Raw genomic sequence first — 20853 nt, 5'->3', positions numbered from 1 at the left:
TTTGCTATTTTTGTTTTTATTTCTCAAGGAAGGTTTTTTCTTATTAATTTCTTCGGTGACACATAGGTCATACAGTAGCATTTTCTTCAAGACTGTTTTTGATTTTCTTTTTCATTTTTTCAGTGACACATTGGCTATACAGTAGCATGAAATTTAACTTCATGCTTTTGCAAATTTCTATTTGTCTTCCTGTTGATTTTGTTATGGGTTTTCATTTAAGGGGATGTATAGTTACTGTATAATAAAGACTATCATATCTGGATGTGAAGATACAGTAAAGTATGCATCTCTATTTTTAAATCAAGGATGGATTCCCAATGAAGCTGTTAAATATATCTTGAAAAGAGGAGGCTGGACTTTCTCTGCCATTATCGGTACCCACAATGTCAGCATACACTTAAGTAGCAGAGTGATGGACTGCTTATGAAGGACTATGTTATTATAACATTGTAGGGGAAATCAGTGGAGGGAAGGGGACTTGAGGAGGCTGGAGTGGAAATCCCAGAGCCTATGGAACTGTGGGGAGCGGCCGACCCCACACAGATGAGGGGCCACAAGATGGCAGCTGGCCAAGGGCCAGGAGGCGGGATTTGTCCCGCCAGTAGGCAGGCAGGAAGTCACAAGGATAGGCTAATGTTCCCTCGCTGTGATTGCTGGCCTATCAGATAGCGCCCCGTGGACCACGGGCAGAAGCAATTGGTGGAGAACAGTATATAAGCAGCCCACTTTCCGCAATAAAGCCCTTTCATTTGCCCTTTCGTTCGGCTTCCCTTTGCCTTCCCTTTTTTCATTCGTTCGTTTGTGTGTGTGTTTGTTCGGTGTGTGTGTGCCGGTTGCGGTGGCGGTTCCTGTTTTTACCAGGCCCTTGAAATTCCTCGTCATTTTAGTGTCGCTGCAGGGCCGCAACATGGAACTGTATCACAAAAATGGTATTAATAGTAATAATAATAATAACAATCATAATATAAGCCAAAAATTCATATGTGGAAATAATATGATATTGTGAGAGGAGTTAGACTGGGTAGGAGGCAGTTACGGTATCTGGGCCCCCAAGTCATTTTTATTCTCAAATATAAAGGGGTATTTTCCCCACCATGTCTTGGATTCACCAGAGCGGGACTCTCCCAAGACAAGTGCATATCTTAACTTATCAGGAACATACTTCCCAAAGAGACAAGGGTGACATTAACATATCTATTCCCCACCTGAAGCCTCAGCCCCAATCTGTCTCTGGCCATTGCCAAGGGGGAGGGCTTCAGACTGGCCTCTTTATCATTAGAAAGGGACCAAGGAAGTTGGCCAGTGGCACCTTTCTGGCCTTTTGTCCCAAGGCCAGGTACCATGGAAACCAGGAATTTTCTTTGTTTATGGAGAAACATCATCAAGGGGAACCTTTAAAAGATGCTTTCTCCACCATTGATAAGGGTCTCTTTTTTCCACTTTTCCTCCTGCCACTATGGCAGAGGGCTAGGGTCTTCTTTTTCACTTCTCCTCCTGCCACGATGGCAGGGGATCTCAAAGCCCCCTCCCATCACTAGGATGGGAGTCTCCTTTCTCAACTTTTTCTAATAAATCTTGCTTGAAAACTAAACTGTGTCCGCACGAAAATTCTTCTTTCCTGCGAGACAAGAATTGAAGTTGCTGCACTTCTCAGGCTCAAAAAACACCCTACAACAATGTTATTTGGAAATAAGACCATTGCACATGTAATTTTTTCCCCAAAGACACTCATTGGGGAATGGTGGAGAGGAAGGAGAGAGCTTCCATTCACTGATTCACTATGCAAATGGCCACAATTTCCAGGACTGGGAAGGCTGAAGCTGACAGTTTAGATTTCCATCCTGGTCCCCCACATGGCTAGCAGTGGCCCAAGCAGGTGGGCCATCATCCTCTGCATTAGCAAGCACCATGTGAAGATGATCAGAAACACATGGTATAGATCAGAAACACCAAAGACAGTCAACCAATCTGAAGCCCTTAAAAGAAACTAATTCTGCTAGCCCTTGCTATTGAACTTTTAGCCTCCATAATTGTGCCAAAACAGATTTTAGATCATCCATGTTGTGGTCTCTTATTAAAACAATCCTAAAAACATAATTTCTTATGGTCTTCACTTTAGGGAGGCAGAAATTGGGGCATGAGAATGAATTCATTATCTTCAGTGAGAGACACACAAATACTTACGGATCTAAGAAAATAACCCTGGCTTCCATAGGCATTCAATGCAGGCAAAACTTGACACTAACATACACATGTGTGAGTACAGGCTCCAAAATTTTTATGTATAAGGGGTGAAGAGGGAATAGTGACCATTTTCCCCTTTTGACAATGCCCCTGTACTGTTTTTGCTTTTCCCTTGAGAGTCAGTGATCATTAGCCGAGTGATGAGTTCCTGGTGCACCTTGCAAGGAAGTGCCCCAGGCCCAACTTCTGGAAGCTGAGCCACCAGCATCTCTAGACGATCTGCAGCCCACTTTTCTTGGCTCTTGTGGGGAGTATTTGCATTTGATTTATCTAAGTAGGGCCTTCCATGGCACTCTTAAGAGTGCTGTTCAATGTAAACTTGATTGACTTACTAGTATCGCTTCTAGTCTTCATCTTCTATACCATCTGGAGGAAAGACAAAGAAATCCACCCATCATTGAAAAAGCTGCCAAGCAAGATTTCAATTGCTTCCCAGCTGCCTGGGAGAGACCTCTAGAGGCCACAGGGAAAGCCTCAGTGCACTACAGAGGCATTAAAATGCAAACACCCATTCCTTCAACTCAGGAGTAGACTTTCTTGTGACGCACTCCCCTGCCAACAATGAATCTACTCTCCCCTCACATGCTGGAAGAACAGAGCAGCTCTGAAGGAAGCAGGGTACAGAGGAGTTTGGGAGGAAGGAGAGCATACAATCTCACGGAGGAAATGAAAAGCGGGAGGGATGAAGCAGCAATAGGTGAAGCAGTGGAGTGGATGAAAGCACAGGCTTTGGCATCACACCAATGGTGAGAGTCAGAGCTCTCGCAACTAGCAAGCTTATGCTCTTGATAAAATTAGTTAACCTCTCAATCATATTTCACAGCTGTTTGTCAAAAATAACACCAAATGGGAATACATCCTAGATGCTCATTATTTCCCCAACAAGGAACCTTCACAGATACATTTTGCATAACTCTTTCCCCACAGGAACTTTAACACACTGTCTTCATTGGGACCGTTTGACTAGAATTCCTGTGACTATATATACACACGTATATGTATATATAATGTACATTTTTGCATACAGATATATAGATAAACATAACACAGACTATTTACTGCCAAGAATCACTTTTGCCATTGGGAAAGATATAGGCTGAATGGCAAATGCATGAATGGACAGTTGCTGTAAATGATTAACTACGGCATGATCTAGCCATTGCATCAAAACGTACGTCTTCTACGGAAATGAAGCTACTTTGCTGAAGAGACATCTGAACACCCATGTTTACTGAAGCAGCCTTCACAATAGCCAATATATGGAAATATCCTCAAAGTACATAAACTAAAAATGGTACATTTGTACAATGAAACACTCGTCACCTAAAAGATAAAATCTTGTCATTTGCAACAATGTGAATGGAACTGTAAACCATTACACCAAATGAAAAATCTAGGCATAAAAAATAAACAAGATCCATGATCCTACTCATGTGGAGAATCTAGAGAAGCTGACTTCAGAAAGGTTGGTAGAATGGTCATTCTGAAAGGATTGGGAGAGCAGAGTTGACAGAGGGGTAATGTTGATTAATGTGTTAATATGTTCTAAAATGAGAGTTAACTTAGAAGAATTTTTGTCATAGTACTGGACAATAATACTATAATGTTTATTTTGAAAAAAAATCTAGAAGAAATTATTTGGACATTTTCACTAGAAAGAAATACTACATGTTTCAAGGTAATATACTTACTCTGAGCATTACATACTGTATATATATATACCAAAACATTACATGGCACCCCATAAGTAGGTACATTTTTGTGTTATCGGTTAAAAATAAAGAGTTGGAGGGGGTGCTGGGTGTAGCAGTTAAGTTGCTCCTCTGGATGCCAACAACCCAAATCAAAGTACCTGAGCTTGAATTCTGATTCCATTCTCCATTACAATTGCCTTTAAACTGCACTCTGGGAAGCACTGGATGATAGCTCAAAGCATTGGGCCTCTTACCACCCATGTGTCACATTCAGATTAAGTTCTTGGAGCCTAGCTTTGGTCTTGCCCAGGTCCAGCCCATGCTACTGTGGACATCTGGGAAGTGAATCAGCAGCTGGGAACACCATCTCTCTGTTTACCTTTCAAGTAAATAACATAAATGTATAATACGAATTTTAAAAAACAAAATACAAAGAGTAAATAGAACACCTTAGCAGAAGTTCTTAGCACAATGGTTGGCAGGGGGAATAAAGCTTGAATTACTGAAAAATAGATGCTGCAGTGTCTCCATCAGCAAGCACAGGAGCTGCCCCCAGTTACAAGGGATTGTCTTAAAATGACAGAAGAATCACACCTGTGCATTCTCCTGTGCCAATCAAATCACAGGTCACAAGTCTTCACTCTCCTGTACAGGCACTGTAAACTCACATCTATTAATATCATTGGTTGTTCCTGCTTGTATGTTGCTTTGGAAAATGTATGTTAGAAAACTCACACCTAAAACTTGTCGCTTCCATAATGACACTAATAGTGTATCAAGGATCCTATACCAACGCAGGTAAATCTTCAGAATCAAAAACAGGGCTTCAGCCACAATTTTCCTAACTTAATCATTTGAGACATCAGGAAATATTACTAAATCAGTTTCTTCAGTTTTAAGTTCAAGTTGGTAATGCCTTTACTTGTAATAATTAAAATATTAACATTTTTAATACTGTAGAGAAATTTGAGAGGAAGTAGAAAACATAAGAAAAATAAGGAACCAGAGAGGATGGTCTTCACAATGAAGACACATTAAATACTGATTATAAACTATGTTGTTTACCAGTCCTTCTAGAATATTTTATTTCATATCCTTTTACAGGATATCCCTTTTTTTTTAAAGACTGGTTTGTTTGCAAGAGTTACAGAGAAATGGGGAAAAGACAGAGATCTTTCATCCACTTTTTCACTACTCAAATGGCCATAGCAGCCAAGGCTCGAACAGGCTCAAGTCAGGAGCCAGGAACTTCACCCAAGTCTCCCCCATGGGTACAGAGGCACAAGGACTGGAGCCTTCTTCCACTGCTTGCCAAAGTACATGTAGAGGGAATTCTTGTACTGGACGTAGAGCTGTCAGGACTAGAACTAATGTCCATATTAGATGCTGATGTTGCAAACAGCAAATTAATGCACTACATCACAATGAAGGTCCCCTGTTATAGTCCTATAAGAAAAATTCTTCCCATGTGTCTTTGTGAAGCCTGATAAAGTGCAGTGTGAAAAAGTCATTAAGAATTATCCTGGAGCCAAAGGCTAGGACTGTACAATCCCAGAAGACACAAGACCTTCGTGGATCACAAAGCTGACAGTGGTTTACCTAGAACAAGGTAGGCCTCAATTTGTGTGGTTCCTGTAAACCACCTGAATGCTGCTTTAATAATTCAGCTGAGAGTTCATCATTGTCAAGCAATAGTCTTATCTGATTGCCTCTTACAAGACAAAGGATACCCTAATGTAGAAGAAGTATCCTTACCTGCTATGCCAAGTGAAAATAAGCCATTAACACAAAGAAACAGTATGATTTCACTTATTTGAAATTTCTGGAGAAATCACATTCACAGAAACTGGAAGTCGAGTTTCGGTTTCTAGGGACTTGCAGGAAGTAATATGGAGCATTTTTGTTTGATGAGTATAGAGTTTCAGTTTGCAAAATGAAAAATTTCCAAATTGGTTGCACAACAATGTGAATGCATTATTGAGTCAAACACCTAACAATGGGCAACACAATAGCTTTTATTTAAAAAATAAAATAACACAAATAGAAGAGCAATCATTTTCTTAGCTTACAATTCTGAGGATTAGCAGTTTGGGCTGAGCTTTGCCTGTGGCTCACTAGGACCTGGGTTGTTCAAGATGCCCTCACCTGCCCTTCAGAGTGCTGGTGCTGGCCTTTTGGTGTCCCATCATCTCTGTTTCTGTGTCCCAACTCTGTCATCTAAGATGGAGAGAGAAGAAGCAGCACGGCCTCTGGAAGTTTCATCTTCAAAATCACAAAACACCACCCTCACTACAAGCTATTTGTCAAAGAGAGTTATAAGCGCACCCCAGACTCAAAGAAACAGAAAACAGATTGTCCTCCCTGGGGGGAAGGTAGACAGGAAGTTGTCATTGCAAACATACACATATGCTGGGAAAAGTTATCATAGTGATCTTTACAAATATTTGTAAACTACCACTTTAATATAACAAAAGAAAAGCATAAAAGTAGTATACATCATACAGGATGCACTTAACAAGCAATTACCATTTTGTTGTTGCTACCATTCTTAGAATTCCAGAAATGTTGAACAATCAATAAATGAGCTGATTGATTCTAATATTTGTCTAATATGTTTTTTGCAACAGGAGAAAGGGGGAACCATCAGTGTTAATAGGGAGTCTACACAAGCAAAATTCACAGCAGTCATAAAAATTAAAGTAAAAGATGTTTACTCTGATATAAAAGAATTTTGAAATCCATGAAAATGGGAGTCTCTAAGCTTTCCACAGGATGCCTTCATTTGATTGGATTTCCAAATTACTTCACAACAAAATAGAGGTACATTTTCAACTTCACAACATTTTAAATATGCTTTTCTTTCACAACCAAAATCTAATAAATGCAAACTGAAGGCTGTAGTGAGAAACTGTTTAAATGTTAATTTTATCTACTGGAAAGGCAAAAAGAGTGAGCAATATTAAACTTTCATCTGCTGGTTCGTTTCCTCAAAACCCACAAAATAGGGCTGAACCAGGCTAACACCAGAAGCCCAGAACTCCAACCTGGTCTTCAATGTGGATGGCATGAGACCAAGAGTTGAGTCATCATCCACTGCTTCCCAGGATACATTAGCAGAAAGCTGGGCTGCAAGTAGAGGAACCAGAACTCCAATCGGCATTCTAGTATGTGATGGAAACAATTCTAACCCACAGAGCCACAGTGCTTGTCCCTACAATATGAAATTTAATAGTGCTATCCTCACAGTTTTCTTGTCAACTAATTCAATTCAGTAATTTTACTTAGTCATAATTACATAAAATTATCTTGAAAAAATACTTGGACTGTAGTATATTACAACAACATTCTAAAAACTCAGCCAATACAAGATAATTCGAAAATAATGCAGATTTTTCCCCAACAATGTGTACTTCCGTACTGTTTTCTTTCATTCTGTTAAAGCTCTATAATTGCAATTTTAAATAGAGTAATAACAAGATAAACACAGATAATGAAGTCAGCACAAAAGAAACCAAATATAATACCAAAATAAGGTGTGATATGGTTTCAATCTGTTCTTAGACAATTGGTATAACTTCTAAACTCAATACTTCTGTGTCATTGGGGAGAGGTCACTGCTGAAGCAAAATTGAGTTTTCATTTAAAAAGGAGAAGGGATAATTTGGCTTTGTTTCCACTGTCCTTGTACTGGGTCCTATTATCTGTTCAAATAAAAGCATAAGGAAGTTGGAGCCCCTAGGCCAATTATTCATCCATAAGCAAGTACTGGCCCTTTGCTGATCTGCTAAGCTCAGATCTCCTATTCCCAAATCTTTAGAGAATAATATTTCAAAAGGTTTTCCTTTGTACTTTTATATTAAAAAAAAAAAAAAAAAAGCCCTTGGCCATTGATCTCTGTCACAAAGCACAAAGAGACCCATCTGTTCCTCCCTTCTGGGTGCCACAAGACAGGGAGTTCACGGTCAGACAGCAAAGCCTAATGCATGCACTGGCATTTAATAATGTGCTTTACTGCTCAGACCTTTCCACACATGGGATGGCACCTAGGGACCAGGGTACATCTCTCAGATCAGCTACAGTCCCCTCCAGAGTTAGGAAATGCTAATGTACCTCAAAGAAAAACAGCTACATAAAATTGCAGACTTAAAGAGAACTTGGAATTACAAAGTATTTCTGGACAATATCATCCTGGGTCCAACATGGCCCTACAGAAACAGAAATAATTGACGACCAACCAAATGAAAACAAGCCAGGTTATTCATTCAGAGTTTGCTATAACCAGGGAGTCAGCCACACTGGCACTTGCATTTTGGCACAGCCTCAAAAGCAAGCAGAGGGATAGAACAGCTTAATCCAGAAGAACAGGAAAGCTTCAGCTACGGTATGATTAGGGACTATTCGTTCTAAGTGGGCTAATTGGAAACAGGCATCCCATCAGACTGGTTAGGAGTGCTTATTTGGTATTCTGATTGATCCTAGGTCAAAAATGAGGACAAACATTAGGGAAACTCACAATTATTAATCATGGCCTGCTCATTTGGGACTAACAGTTATTATTGAGCTTTCCAGACTGTTGCTAGAGTCAGCAGTCTGATCTCCTACAAATCTAATGCATAGCACGCTGGTCTCTGGGACTATTTCTGATGCGTAAGTGGTTGATTTCCTGGGCAGAAGCTGCACCCTGTGGTTTAGGGTTCTATTTGTATATATAATCTGGCTGTGATCTCTCACGTGTTCCATCTCTCAAGCCTAAATGGAAGCAGCGCAGGGACAGTAAGCATTACCCTAGTGAGCCTGACCCAGCCCACCTGAGCATGCCTCTCGTCCCCATCCTGCCTTAGTCTCTCTCTGTTCAGGTGTGCACCAACCTCTGTCACCCAGATGGCCATTAACACAGGCACTCTTCCAACTGGCATGAAATTCTTTAGGCAAAAACCATCGCTTACGTTGCTTTATTTCAACCCTGCAAAGCATTGCATGGCAAACAATTTCAATCAAAATTTACTCTCAGCTACAATAAAAAAGGACTACACCTGTTACGTTTCCTGACAAGAATAAGTACATCTCTTTTACAGTGATAACTTTTTTTCCTGAAAGTGAACCAAGTGGGAAATTTGAGGAATGGATAATTTAAAAATCATGCATAAGAGTAACAGCAGAGTTCGCTGAGTCCTGAGACCCACTTCCCTCAGGGTTTTCAAACATGTTACAGTGTGGTTTGACCCAGAGCACTCTGTAAGCAACATGGTAGGTTAAATCAGACATACAGTGAAGCAGATATGAAATTGAAGGAGGGCTTCTTACATTTTCACCCCCAACTGATCCTTCTTTCCTAGGTTACTGGATCACTCATGAATTAGCCCAGTTCATGTAAGTGTTTAAAAACCGTTTTTTATCTTCTAGACTACCAGAAGACAGAGAGGAGCCAGAATTCAGGAGTAATATGAGAGAAAAATCTGAACTTCAGTGGAAGAGGTTGTATCACGAATCATGATTTAATTCATCGTAGTCCTGAGACCACAAGGCTTTGTTTGAAACTCACCACTCTGAAGTACAATGTTCTCAGAATGGTGGACAAATGGCAATGGTCTATTCTAATGACTCAATAGGAAAACTCATACTGATCTACAGCAAATGTATTTTGCTACAATAGACATCCTTCTGTCTTGACAGCCTAACCTCAGTTCACTTGGGCCTGAAGCGTAATTGTAACTGACTGGCATTCACCTTCAGATACACGCTCGATTAACAAAGTAATGAAATGAAATGTTCCATAAATGAGTACTTGCAGGTTTTAGATTTTATTTTCCTGAACATAGATTCTAGAAACCACACCTTTTCCAAAACACACTGAGTGCAGTATTTTCCAAGTTTTCCAGACAGACACAGCTGCAAATTTCTTGCAGCACTTTGGCTACACATGGGTAGTAGAAGGTCGCACAGGAGCAAGAAAAGTCACACTAGAACTATAGTGGTGAGTAATTGCATGCTGATTACTACTGCCATGGGACATTTAAAACTGGAAACATGGAAATTTCAGAGTTTTCCCTTGGGATTTTTAAAATACAGGATAGGATATTGCTGCTACAATACTTTTCAATACGTAGGGTTAAATAGAAAATCTGCATGACAAAAATTTGTTCCTAGCTCTGCATGAAAATTCTAACAATTCTCCACAACTTTAGCCAGTTTTGAAAATACGTACTGAATTCTGGCTGTGCTGGTTTCTGCTTCAGGGACATCAACACAAAGGTAGGCAATGCAGACACAGGCCAGTCTCCAAATACTCCAGGAAAAACAGCAGCAAGAACATCAACAAAAACTCAGGTTTCTGCATGAGCAAGAAATAGTTATCTTGTTTAATATAAAAGTTAGCTAGTCCTTGCCAGGGAATTAGAATGTATCTCTGGTGCTTTCATTGGTAGGCATGTAGAAAAATTATCTCTAACAAGTTCTTCATGACTATTAATAATCATTTTGCTTGAAAGTCATTCTTCAAGAGGGAAAAAAAAGATATCCGCACCAGATCAGAGGAAGCCGCTGAGGCTCCTCTGGAGGGCAAGGAAATCCGCATACAAGAGGTCTCTGTGTCGGCACTGAGGGCAAACATCGATCACAGGTGTACTTTCGGAGACAAAGTGAATGCTTTTTTCAGAAGAAATACACAGCATTAAGTCAAATTTTAATATTTCACACCCTCCCTTATCTACCAGACAAGAAGGAAAACCTCGAGCACAGTATTTTATACCACAGTCTGGATGCAATTGATTTACTTTCATTGGGATCATTCATCTATCAGGGCCGAAAACATAAATGTCAAAGCACCCATAATATACTTGCACCAATAAAGTCATCAGTTATGCTTTCATACCACATATAGAGAGAGGACTTTATTAACCTTCGTGAGGATTAAATCTAAAAAATAACATTAAAGGAAACTACTTGGTAGCATTTTGGATAGCTGATGTGTGGGTGGGTGGAGTGAGACAGAATGAAGCAAGTGACTAATATTTGGTATTCTCAGGTGACTGAAGCAAGAGAAAGTGAGCTCTTAAAATGAAATGGCTCCTTTCACATCTTAAATCTTGCATGTTCTCTTACAACACTCATTCCCCTCTCCTCCAATTTGTCATAATTTCCTCTCCATTGTGCAATTCATAGATGCGTACAACTTATTAGCAAACTATTTCCCCACTTCTCCACAAGCTATTATCTAAGTAATATTATTTCCTTACAAAATGAAAGAACATTAACTAGGCTCTCCAAATTCAGTGAAGCACATAGCAGGTTAGAAACTGCTTCCAGAATAAACAGTGGCATACGCAATACAACTTTTGGTGGCCTTAAAAGTCACTGGAGTTTGTTGAGATGAGGTTCCCTGTATTTTTTAATGAGTCAATTTTCCACCCTTCATTGCGCATCCCTTCATCAATGTCTGATACCTGGAAAGTAATTTCTGATGGGCTCATTCAAACTAATAAAATTCCACTTAAAATATATAATACATTTTTAAAGGTGAAGATAGAGAGGCAGACAGAGAACATCCATCCATTAGGTTCAAGCCAAATGCCTGTAATAGCTGGGATTTGATTAGGCCAAAGCCAGGAGCTGGGAATTTAATCTGGGTCACCTACATTGAGTGTCAGGAACTTAAATCATTCAGCCAACTCCAGTGCTTCCACAGCATGCATTAGCAGGAAGTTAGAAATGGGAGAAGAGCTGGGATGTAAATCCAGGCACACTGACACACAGAATTCCAAATTCTTAACCACCGCATCAACTGCCTGCGCCCATAATGCATTTTCAGAGACAATCAAACCTTAAGCTAATGTACCAAATTTCTAATTAGACATTATGCAATTTCTGACACTGAGTAGGAAGGGGGCTAGGGGAAGGACTGTTTTTTGGACCTAAGACTTAAGATTAAAGTATCAGATCAAATTCCATTTCAGCAAATCTAAAGGTATTTTGAAGGCTTTCAGTACACAGAATTTTATTACACCAAGTGCACTTAAAATGGGATAGCTTTATCCAGTAGATTAGAAGCAGATAGCTACCACTTCTCAGTAAACAGAAAAATAAAAGAGAGCTTCAGAAGAAGTAGCAAGTGCTGCTGTGCTGGCTGCTGTTCCACCTCTATTTCCACCCCACAAATCTGGAAGCAGCCTAGGTATTTCCCTGGCCTACATGACCAGTTTCACATCTACACAGGGCAAAATCAACCGTACCAGCCCTCCTGAGCTTTGACTGTCAAAAGATGCCAACACTATCAACGATCTATCAAGGGACCCCCAACTCCAGGCCAGACCTCTGTATACGTAAGGGATTCACCAACCTGTCAGAATCACTTGGTGAGAAAACTGCATTTTACTACAAAGCAAAGGTTATCTTGCCATGTAGTACATTTTTATCAGATTGACTTACATCTTTCTAGCCACCAACATCCTTCATCTGCTTTGAGATTTACTAAGAAGTTTATAACTGCCAAAATCAATTTCCAGCATCAAAAACCTTTTGTTCTATAAAACTCAGAGGTATTTTTATAATCTGTTTGTGATGCAACTCAGAATCAATGTACTATTATTTAGCAGAGGAGACCAAGATAATGCATCAGGGCACAAAGCAACTTGATGTCCAGACTATAAAACACATTCGGGCCCGGCGGCGTGGCCTAGTGGCTAAGGTCCTCGCCTTGAACGCGCCAGGATCCCATATGGCTGCCGGTTCTAACCCCGCAGCCCTGCTTCCCATCCAGTTTCCTGCTTGTGGCCTGGGAAAGCAGTCGAGGACAGCCCAAAGTCTTGGGACCCTGCACCCACATGGGAGACCCAGAAGAGCTCCTGGCTCCTGGCTTCAGATTGATCAGATCCAGCCGTTGCGGTTACTTGGCGAGTGAACCATCAGACGTAAGATCTTCCTCTCTGTCTCTCTTCCTCTCTGTATATCCACCTTTCCAATAAAAATAAATAAATCTTTAAGAAAAGAAATTCACCTGCAAGATGACAATGGTGATTACAGCACCAGAGCTCTCTAAATGAGTCTTAACTTAATCAAGGAAAAGACATCTCTTCCACTCATTTGCCTATTATGCAACAAATGCTGAATGATCATTTACTTTGAGCCATTTTCTGATGACAGGCACACAGATAAACAGAATGCATTTCTCATCTTCAAACTTGGTGGGAGGAGGTGGGCATTACAGTATAGTGGATTAAGCCACTGCTTGCAATGTCGATCTTGTGTACTATAGTGCACATTCTGGTGCTGGCTATCTGCTTCCAATCAATTTTCCTGCTAATGCCTCCCTGGAGGTAGCCTACACTGACTGACTCAAGTATTTGGTCCCTGATACCCATGTGAAAGACCTGGATAGAATTGCTGGCTCCATGCTTCAGACAGATACAATCTTGGCTCTTACAGCTTCCTGTGAGGTATACTAATGAATAGAAGATTTTTTGATTTTCTGATTTCTTTTCTTCTCTCTGACTCTCTCTGTCAATTATTCTGCTTTCCAAATTTTAAAAAGTCTATGTTTAAGAATGACTGCTAAAAGTAATGAAGTAAAAAAGCCCTAAAAAAACAAACTCCAGCATCAATAACAAGAGCATGGGAAGGTGAAGAAGTAGAGTAAAAAGACAAAAGACTGTGGGAATGTTGTAGAAAAAGCCATAGCACATTAAAAAAAATAATAAAAAGAAGAACACTGTTGCAATATTGTAACATTCCAGAAAGGACCATTATCTAGTTTCTTAATTTTGTTGGCCAACATCCAAGAGGGAAATGTGAATTTAAATAATGTCTGGTCTGTACAGGATATTTCCAAAAGCAAGATTTTTAAAAAATGGGGTAAAGGATTCTTTCAGAAAACATCTGTATCAACACTCCTCAGCTGCAGGGCAAAAATTTGCAAAAATTTTACCTTATTTTTATGTATCTAATGAAACTTACCAGAGTATTGTGAGATAGATTGCAAAACATGAATCATAAAATCTATTAAAAATGAAGGGAACATGGGGACCAAAAGTGAAAAAATATTCAATTAGTGGTTTGCCATTATAGATTTTTCAAAACAACAACAACAACAAAAAAAACCATAATAGTGTAGACTAACCTACAGGTACCTTCTTTTTAAAAACCATCATGAGTCACAGCAATGTATTGGACCTGAAAGGTGGCTGCAACTTGAGAACCAAGAGCAAGTTTCTTAATCACTCTCTCAAAATCCAGTTCTTTGGCCCGGCAGCGTGGCCTAGCAGCTAAAGTCCTCATCTAGAGCGTGCCGGGATCTCATATGGGTGCCAGTTTTAATTCCAGCATCTCCACTTCCCATCCAGCTCCCTGCCTGTGGGCTGGGAAAGCAGTCAAAGACGGCCCAAAACCTTGCGACTCTGCACCCATGTGGGAGACCTGGACGAAGTTCCTGGCTCCTGGCTTCAGATCAGCACAGCACCGGCCATTGCGTTCACTTGGGGAGTGAATCATCGGATGGAAGATCTTTCTCTCTGTCTTTCCTGCTTCCTGTATATCTGACTTTCCAATAAAAATAAAATAAAACTTTAAATAAAATCTAGTTCTTCAATTCTGACTTGAATTATGGCTGAGTTAGAAGAGAATGGGTCTATGTATTTGTATGGGTCATAGTACAGGTCATTTTCTGGCATCGAATTTGATTCAGCTACAGATGGAAAATGATTAATTTCAGAGAGTGACCACATGTCCTGTGAAGCACTCACCAGATCCAACCGCACAGCTGCTTCATTGTACACGAACCAACGGACAGCTGGCAACACATAGTCACAATTCACGGCCCTTTGTTGACTGGAAAACCCTATACAGAGGTTCTGGAGGAAGTTTGTTCCTGGAACAGAGAACAGCTTCCCTAGAGAAGCTGCCTGGCCTGCATTGCTTGACTACAGAAAAAACAGGAACAGAGGAACAGAGGCTTTGGAGCGCGAATCACTGGGCTGAGCCTGATCTGCTTCAAGGCAGAATCATGGGACGCTTTGAAAGCATCTCCTAGGCTCTCAGTATCTAAGGTCTCAAGCAGCGTGTTAATAATGTGAGAATAAAGATCTAACCTTAAGTGAGGGCCTAACAAATAGTGAAGAAAGAAGGAAAGATGCAGATGATTCCACCTTACTTTGTCAGCTGCCACAGATCAACCTACTGCAAAGTCAGACCAGAGTTATGGAAAGAGAGACAGAAAGAAAGATCTTCCATTTTCTGGTTCATTCCCCAAAATGGCTGCAACGGCCAGAGCCGAGCTGATTTGAAACCAAGAGCTTCTTCCAGGTCTCTCACACAGGTGTAGGGTCCCAAAGGTTTGGGTCATCCTCTACTGCTTTCCCAAGTCATAAGCAAAGAGCTGGATTGGAAGTGGAGCAACTGGGACAGTAACCAGTGCCCAAATGGGATACTGGCACTTGTAAGATGAGGATTTAGCTATTGAGTCATTCCATTGTTCCTCCTCCTTACTAATAGTTCAAAACAAATATTCTTTAGCCAAAGAAACAAGGATAATATTATCTGTATCACAGGATTATTGTGGAAGTTAACACAAAATTCATGCAATTCACCTAGCACCTGATATGAAAAATACTAACAATTTTAATAGTAGAAGTGTTTGCTGACTATGGTAAAAAAAATTTTCAAAAATAGACTGTTGCAAAATGGTACTCTTGAATTCGAACACAGCTACATCCAGTTCTCAAGATTTGACTCATAATTTATACATCTGCAATATGTTACTCAGCTAATAAGAATTATGATGTAGTCATGAATGAATCCATGAGGAGAAGAGAAAAAGATGAAAGTAGTGGATGAAAAAGAGAAAAGGAAGAAAAAGTAAATAAATATTTGATAAATATCAATGTTTATCACTATGAATACATGTGCATGCAGATACAGGGTTTTCTGTATCTGAAAACAGTAACATCAGGCAGGTGTCTGGCCAAGCACTTAAGGACACCTGCATCCCACATCAGACTCCCTGAGTTCAATATCCATTTCCTAATACAAATTTTTTTGCTAATGCAGTGCCTGGGAGGCAGCAGTGATAGCTCAAGTAACTGGGTGTCTGCCAGCCTTAGAAGATTCAAACTAAGATCTCAACTCCTGAACTCAGTCCTATCCCAGCTCCAGTCATTAGGAACTCTGGGGGATTGAACCAGCAGATGAGAGTACACACACACTCTCATTCTCTCAAATAAATGATAAAAAATGAAATACATAACAATGCCAACATGTCGATTGCATTGGTTCTTTAAGGTGAATCTCTTAGAAAACACTCCCTCACCACTGGGTTCTCCAGCACACAATCTGATGTACAAAAAGGTAGTAAGTAAAGATTTGTTGACTGAGTGTTCCCTCAAATTCAATTTAGCTTAGGACATAAATATGGCCACTGAAGCCTCTAATTTCTCTGACATAGACATGAGCCTGTGGTCTGCCAGCCAGGATAGCACCTAGAAACACACCCATCATGGACAGACGATGTCTGCAAAGTGAGGCATTCCAATCACCAAGGCACTCAGAGGAAGTCACTGTGGATAGTGCATGGGAGATACTGTTTATATTAAGTTCCAAAAATTTCACCAACTGTAGGAATAAAGTATTGCTGGGCATGGACTATAATTTATACTATCTCATCATATTAGAGATAAAAAATTTGATTCAGAAAGTTTTTCGACCTTTTCCTGGACCATGATTAAAGGAAAAATCTACTTCTAAAAAAATGAAAGGGATTTAGGATCACAATTTAATTTCCTCTTCCCCTTGAGAAAAACAAACACACATAAAAAAAAAAAAAAACAGAAAGAAAAAAGACAAAGTAACTCAGGGTTTCTCAAAATTTTCTGTCAACAAAAGAATGTTATTAAAAAAACAAAGGCAGAGAGATATTAAGTCTTTTCCAGAGGGAGTTAAAGGGTACCACTGTGATTTCAGAACTTATATCTTGAAAGACCTTTGAATTGATGGATTTAATCATGTATGAAATTTAAATGAGGTGTTATCTTAAAAGGCTAAATTTATTTTAGTACAATTCAAGGATTTTAATATACGCTCAAGGCTGACTGTTTATCAGATTTGGCATTTTTAAAATAACAAGGGATGATGCTAATATTTTTTTTCTAACAAGATTTGTAATTTATGTAGCAGAAACAATTTAATGTGCCCACAATGGGTCCTCCTGCAACCTTAATTGATGACAAAGCACTAATTTTCACACATCAACAAGATTAAAGCTAGCTTTCCTGTATATTATTGGCCTTTACTGTCCACGATGTGTCTCCAAAGAAACAAATTACACTGCAGTAAAGCTGTGGGTTTCCTTTTCACGTTGGATTTCATTCAATAGTTGCCTGAAAACTTCTCACCAGGGAAGAAAGTTTTGCCTTTACAAGATGCTGCTCCAATTTGATGTGGGGAGAGATCAAAAAAAATGCTGGAAAACCCATCATTCTTGCTACCTATTCCTAAATTCATTCTTCAGATGGGGCAAATTAAATGATCTCACACACAGGAAGCTTGTCCAGGCTAGAGTAGGCACTCAAGCTATGCCCTGTGAGTTCACTAAACTAGAAGATCCTGGAGATTCACAGAACGGCTTTTCTTGAGCGCCTCTGAAATTAGCACTGCTGTGGCCCTGGGGGCCGCTAATGTTCTCCAAGACAATCTTGTTCATTTTTACTTTTCCCTTAAAATTGCCAATCCAGGGGCTGACTCTGTGACTTAGTAAAGCTGCCACCTCCAGTGCTAACATCACATTTGGCCACTTGTTTAAGTCCAGGTTGTTCTGCTTTTGATTCAGTTCCCTGCTAATACAGATGCCACTGCAATCAGTTGGGGACCAGTTCAGCAAAAATGTAAATAAATCTTGAAAAAAAAAAAAACCCTCTGGCCCTGAGACTTTCTGAGCACACTCCAAGCTTCAGGCAGAATACTCAAGCAGCATACATGACACTTACAAATTCTGTAAATATGAAGAGAATGGAATTAAGGTGGCACCTTAAGCAGTGGTTCTTAAGCTTGGCTCATGTTAGGATCCTGGAGTCAGGAATAGGGAGTTAAATGTACCACTACACACATACACACACACACACACACACACACACACACACACACACAGAGCAAATGAATAATGTCTGCAAATGATCTAGTCACCAGCCTTTGTAACCTCCCAGGAATCCATCCTAATGTGCAATTCTGAATCCATTGTTCCCATTGTTGAAACTTTTTCACCTACTGATGTTAGTTTTTATAGCCTCAATATGGTATACACTGCTATCACGCAGATGTCTTCTGCCCATTACTATCACACTTTTGAGTCTAACACAAATAATTGTATTTCTCCTTGTAACAGCTTTAAATGATTAGATTCAGGCAATCTTTTCCATCTATCAAGTTCCTTCTAAATTCTGATTCTTACTCTAGTTGGGACATCCACAGACTCAAACAATATATCCTTATTGAAGTCACAGATAAGAGCCTGGTTAGGTGAGAGCGCAGAATCATATGTAAATATGTAGACCTTGAAGGCCATTCAACCCAGTCTTTTACATCATCGTACTTGGTACAACAATACAATGCAGTAGATATTACGCCCATCTGAGGAAAACCAAAGAACTGACTACCTGATTTCCTACAGGCTGCATGCAAAGCAAGATTAAATAAAGTTGCTTGTTTTCCCTTCCCTTTCCTCCTTTTTATTTTCATTTCTTTTCTTTGAAATGCAAAGAAACAACGACATCTTCCATCTGCTGGTTCACTTACCAGATACCTGTAACAGCTGGACCTGAGCCAGACAGAAGCAGAGCCAGAAACTCATTCAGCATCTCCCACATGTATATCAGCAAAACTTAGAACTTGAGCTACCATCTGCTACTTCCCAGGATGTGCACAAGCAGGAAACTTGTATGGAGCAACGTGCCTGGGATGTGAACCATGCACTCCAACACGGCATGCAGTTGCTTCCTTGAAATCTGTGCCATATTTCTGTCCCTGAGCTCTGTTTCTGATTCTGAGTCCTATGCTGTCTCTATTAGCTGCTTTTCATGCTCAGCTAACTAGTTATCAACACATCCAACTTCTGTATTGCCCAGCAACCATCTCTTCAAGGATGGAATGAGAAATTTAACAAACTGCAACAACTGACTTGATCTCTCTGATAGTCATTCAAAAGATATTCATTGAGAATCTATGATATACAAGCACTGTATATCAGCAATAAAAACAAAATATGAAAAATCATTTCTTTCAATGAACCTTAGATTACTATGCCAGTCACAAGAAAATGACATTGATTTGTCATAACTTAATTTTAGTGAATGCTTGGTAGCTTCCAATTAGAACAACTATCTTTTATGAGCACTGTGAAATGAAATTTCTGTGATTTGCTCCAGAATCTTTTCCAGAATTTACACTGAAACCATCTTAAAAATGTCATGTGTGTTAAGTAAACAGCATAATGCTTTCAAGCCTATGACAATGTCTGGAAATTGGTTGAATACAAAAAGATGAAAACTAAAAAGTAAATCTCTAGAATAGTGTCGTCTACTGGTATTTCAGAAGTGACAAAAAATATTTGATTCCTCTGCTGCTCAATATGGTGGCCATTAGCCATATGAGGCTATCGAGCTATTCAACTGCAGTAAGTGTGACTAAGAAAATCATTTCCAACGTTACTTAATTTTGATTCAAACTGTCAAATATGACTACTGGTTACTATATGAACTGCACAACTCTAGAGAAATCTAGGCTATAAATTACTCACCTCGAAAAGGGAAGCAAAAGACAAAACAACTTACAATTCCACTCTTTAGGACCTTTGTTCATCTCTCTTCCTTGGATTTCTTTCAAATACATCCAGTTCTCCCAAATCACATCCTGATAGGCAGATGGGCCATTAAGATAGTCAGAAAAGTAAGAATTCACTTAGAATCTAAACTTATCTCAGCAGTGGTCACAAATGGAGTTCACACACTCTGTCTCTGAACACACACCCTTCCTGAGATTTTCACAATCACAGGACATATTTCAAAATTGGCCCCTTAATCAGATGGTGGTGGCTTCATCAGATGGATAATTATATCTGCCAGCTTGGACCCAAGCAATCTCTCAGACGAACGTTAGTGGCAGAAGAGCCACCTGGAGCTATTTATTCATCTCTCAAAAAGAGTGTGTTTTCATTGTTTCAATGTGTGTTTGTGTGTATGTGTTTTGTGTGGGGGTTGTGTGACAAAAACTCGACTAGCTTACAAAGTAGCTTAATCCTATGATTTCAGAAAAAAAAATTAGACCAAAGTGTTTTTAATAGGATAAAAACTGGCAGAGATGCATTTTATCTAGCTTCATTGCTTTTAGGTAAAATATTTTGCAACATAACAATACTAAGAAACTGGGCCATAGGGATTCTGTTTCTAACTAAATAAATAACTCCCAAATCAAATTTCAGTAGCTTAAAACATAACAAAGATTGATTCTTTCTCCCACGTAGGTTGATGGGGGACTCTGCTCCATGTAGTCTTTCAAGGACCCAGAATATTTCTGTAAAACCAGCTCCACCAACTCCCACATTTTCCTCTGTGTCTTCTTGCATTCGATGGGTAGGTAGTTAAGGAAAGAGGGAAAAAATGTGAAGAGTCATGCAGAATAAGCTTTAGCTTTGAAGTACCACATCCCATTGCTCCCAAGTGTCACTGTCCAGAATCCAGCACCAAAGACCTATCTACATAGCAAACGTACAAGCTAAGCATTTCCAGTTAGGCATCGAAGGAAGAAAAGGGACACATGGCATGATCTCTTTCCCTAACACCAATCCGGGCTGTTTGAAAACAAAAAACCAAGCCTGAATTAATGAAGTCACTCATTTACTCAGTTGTTCATTTCAGATAAATGCAGGCAATGAATTAACTAC

General features: G+C 39.7%; 1 protein-coding gene across 4 annotated transcripts in view; it reads right to left on the bottom strand.

Annotated features, from left to right (window-relative positions):
• The window catches only part of ST6GALNAC3 (ST6 N-acetylgalactosaminide alpha-2,6-sialyltransferase 3), a 578537-nt gene that overhangs the window by 406527 nt on the left and 151157 nt on the right, over positions 1–20853 (bottom strand). Inside the window, exon 1 of one of the 4 annotated variants that reach the window (XM_058660873.1) lies at positions 2577–2612. The exons of the other annotated variants lie outside the window; for them this stretch is intronic. The gene's annotated coding sequence lies outside the window, so the exon portion shown is untranslated. Of the gene's footprint in view, positions 1–2576; positions 2613–20853 lie in introns of those variants that run through there. 4 annotated transcript variants of the gene reach the window in all.

This window comes from Ochotona princeps, chromosome 2, assembly GCF_030435755.1.
Source record: "Ochotona princeps isolate mOchPri1 chromosome 2, mOchPri1.hap1, whole genome shotgun sequence".
Lineage (NCBI taxonomy): Eukaryota > Metazoa > Chordata > Mammalia > Lagomorpha > Ochotonidae > Ochotona > Ochotona princeps.
This window is presented reverse-complemented; position numbering and strand designations above follow the sequence as displayed.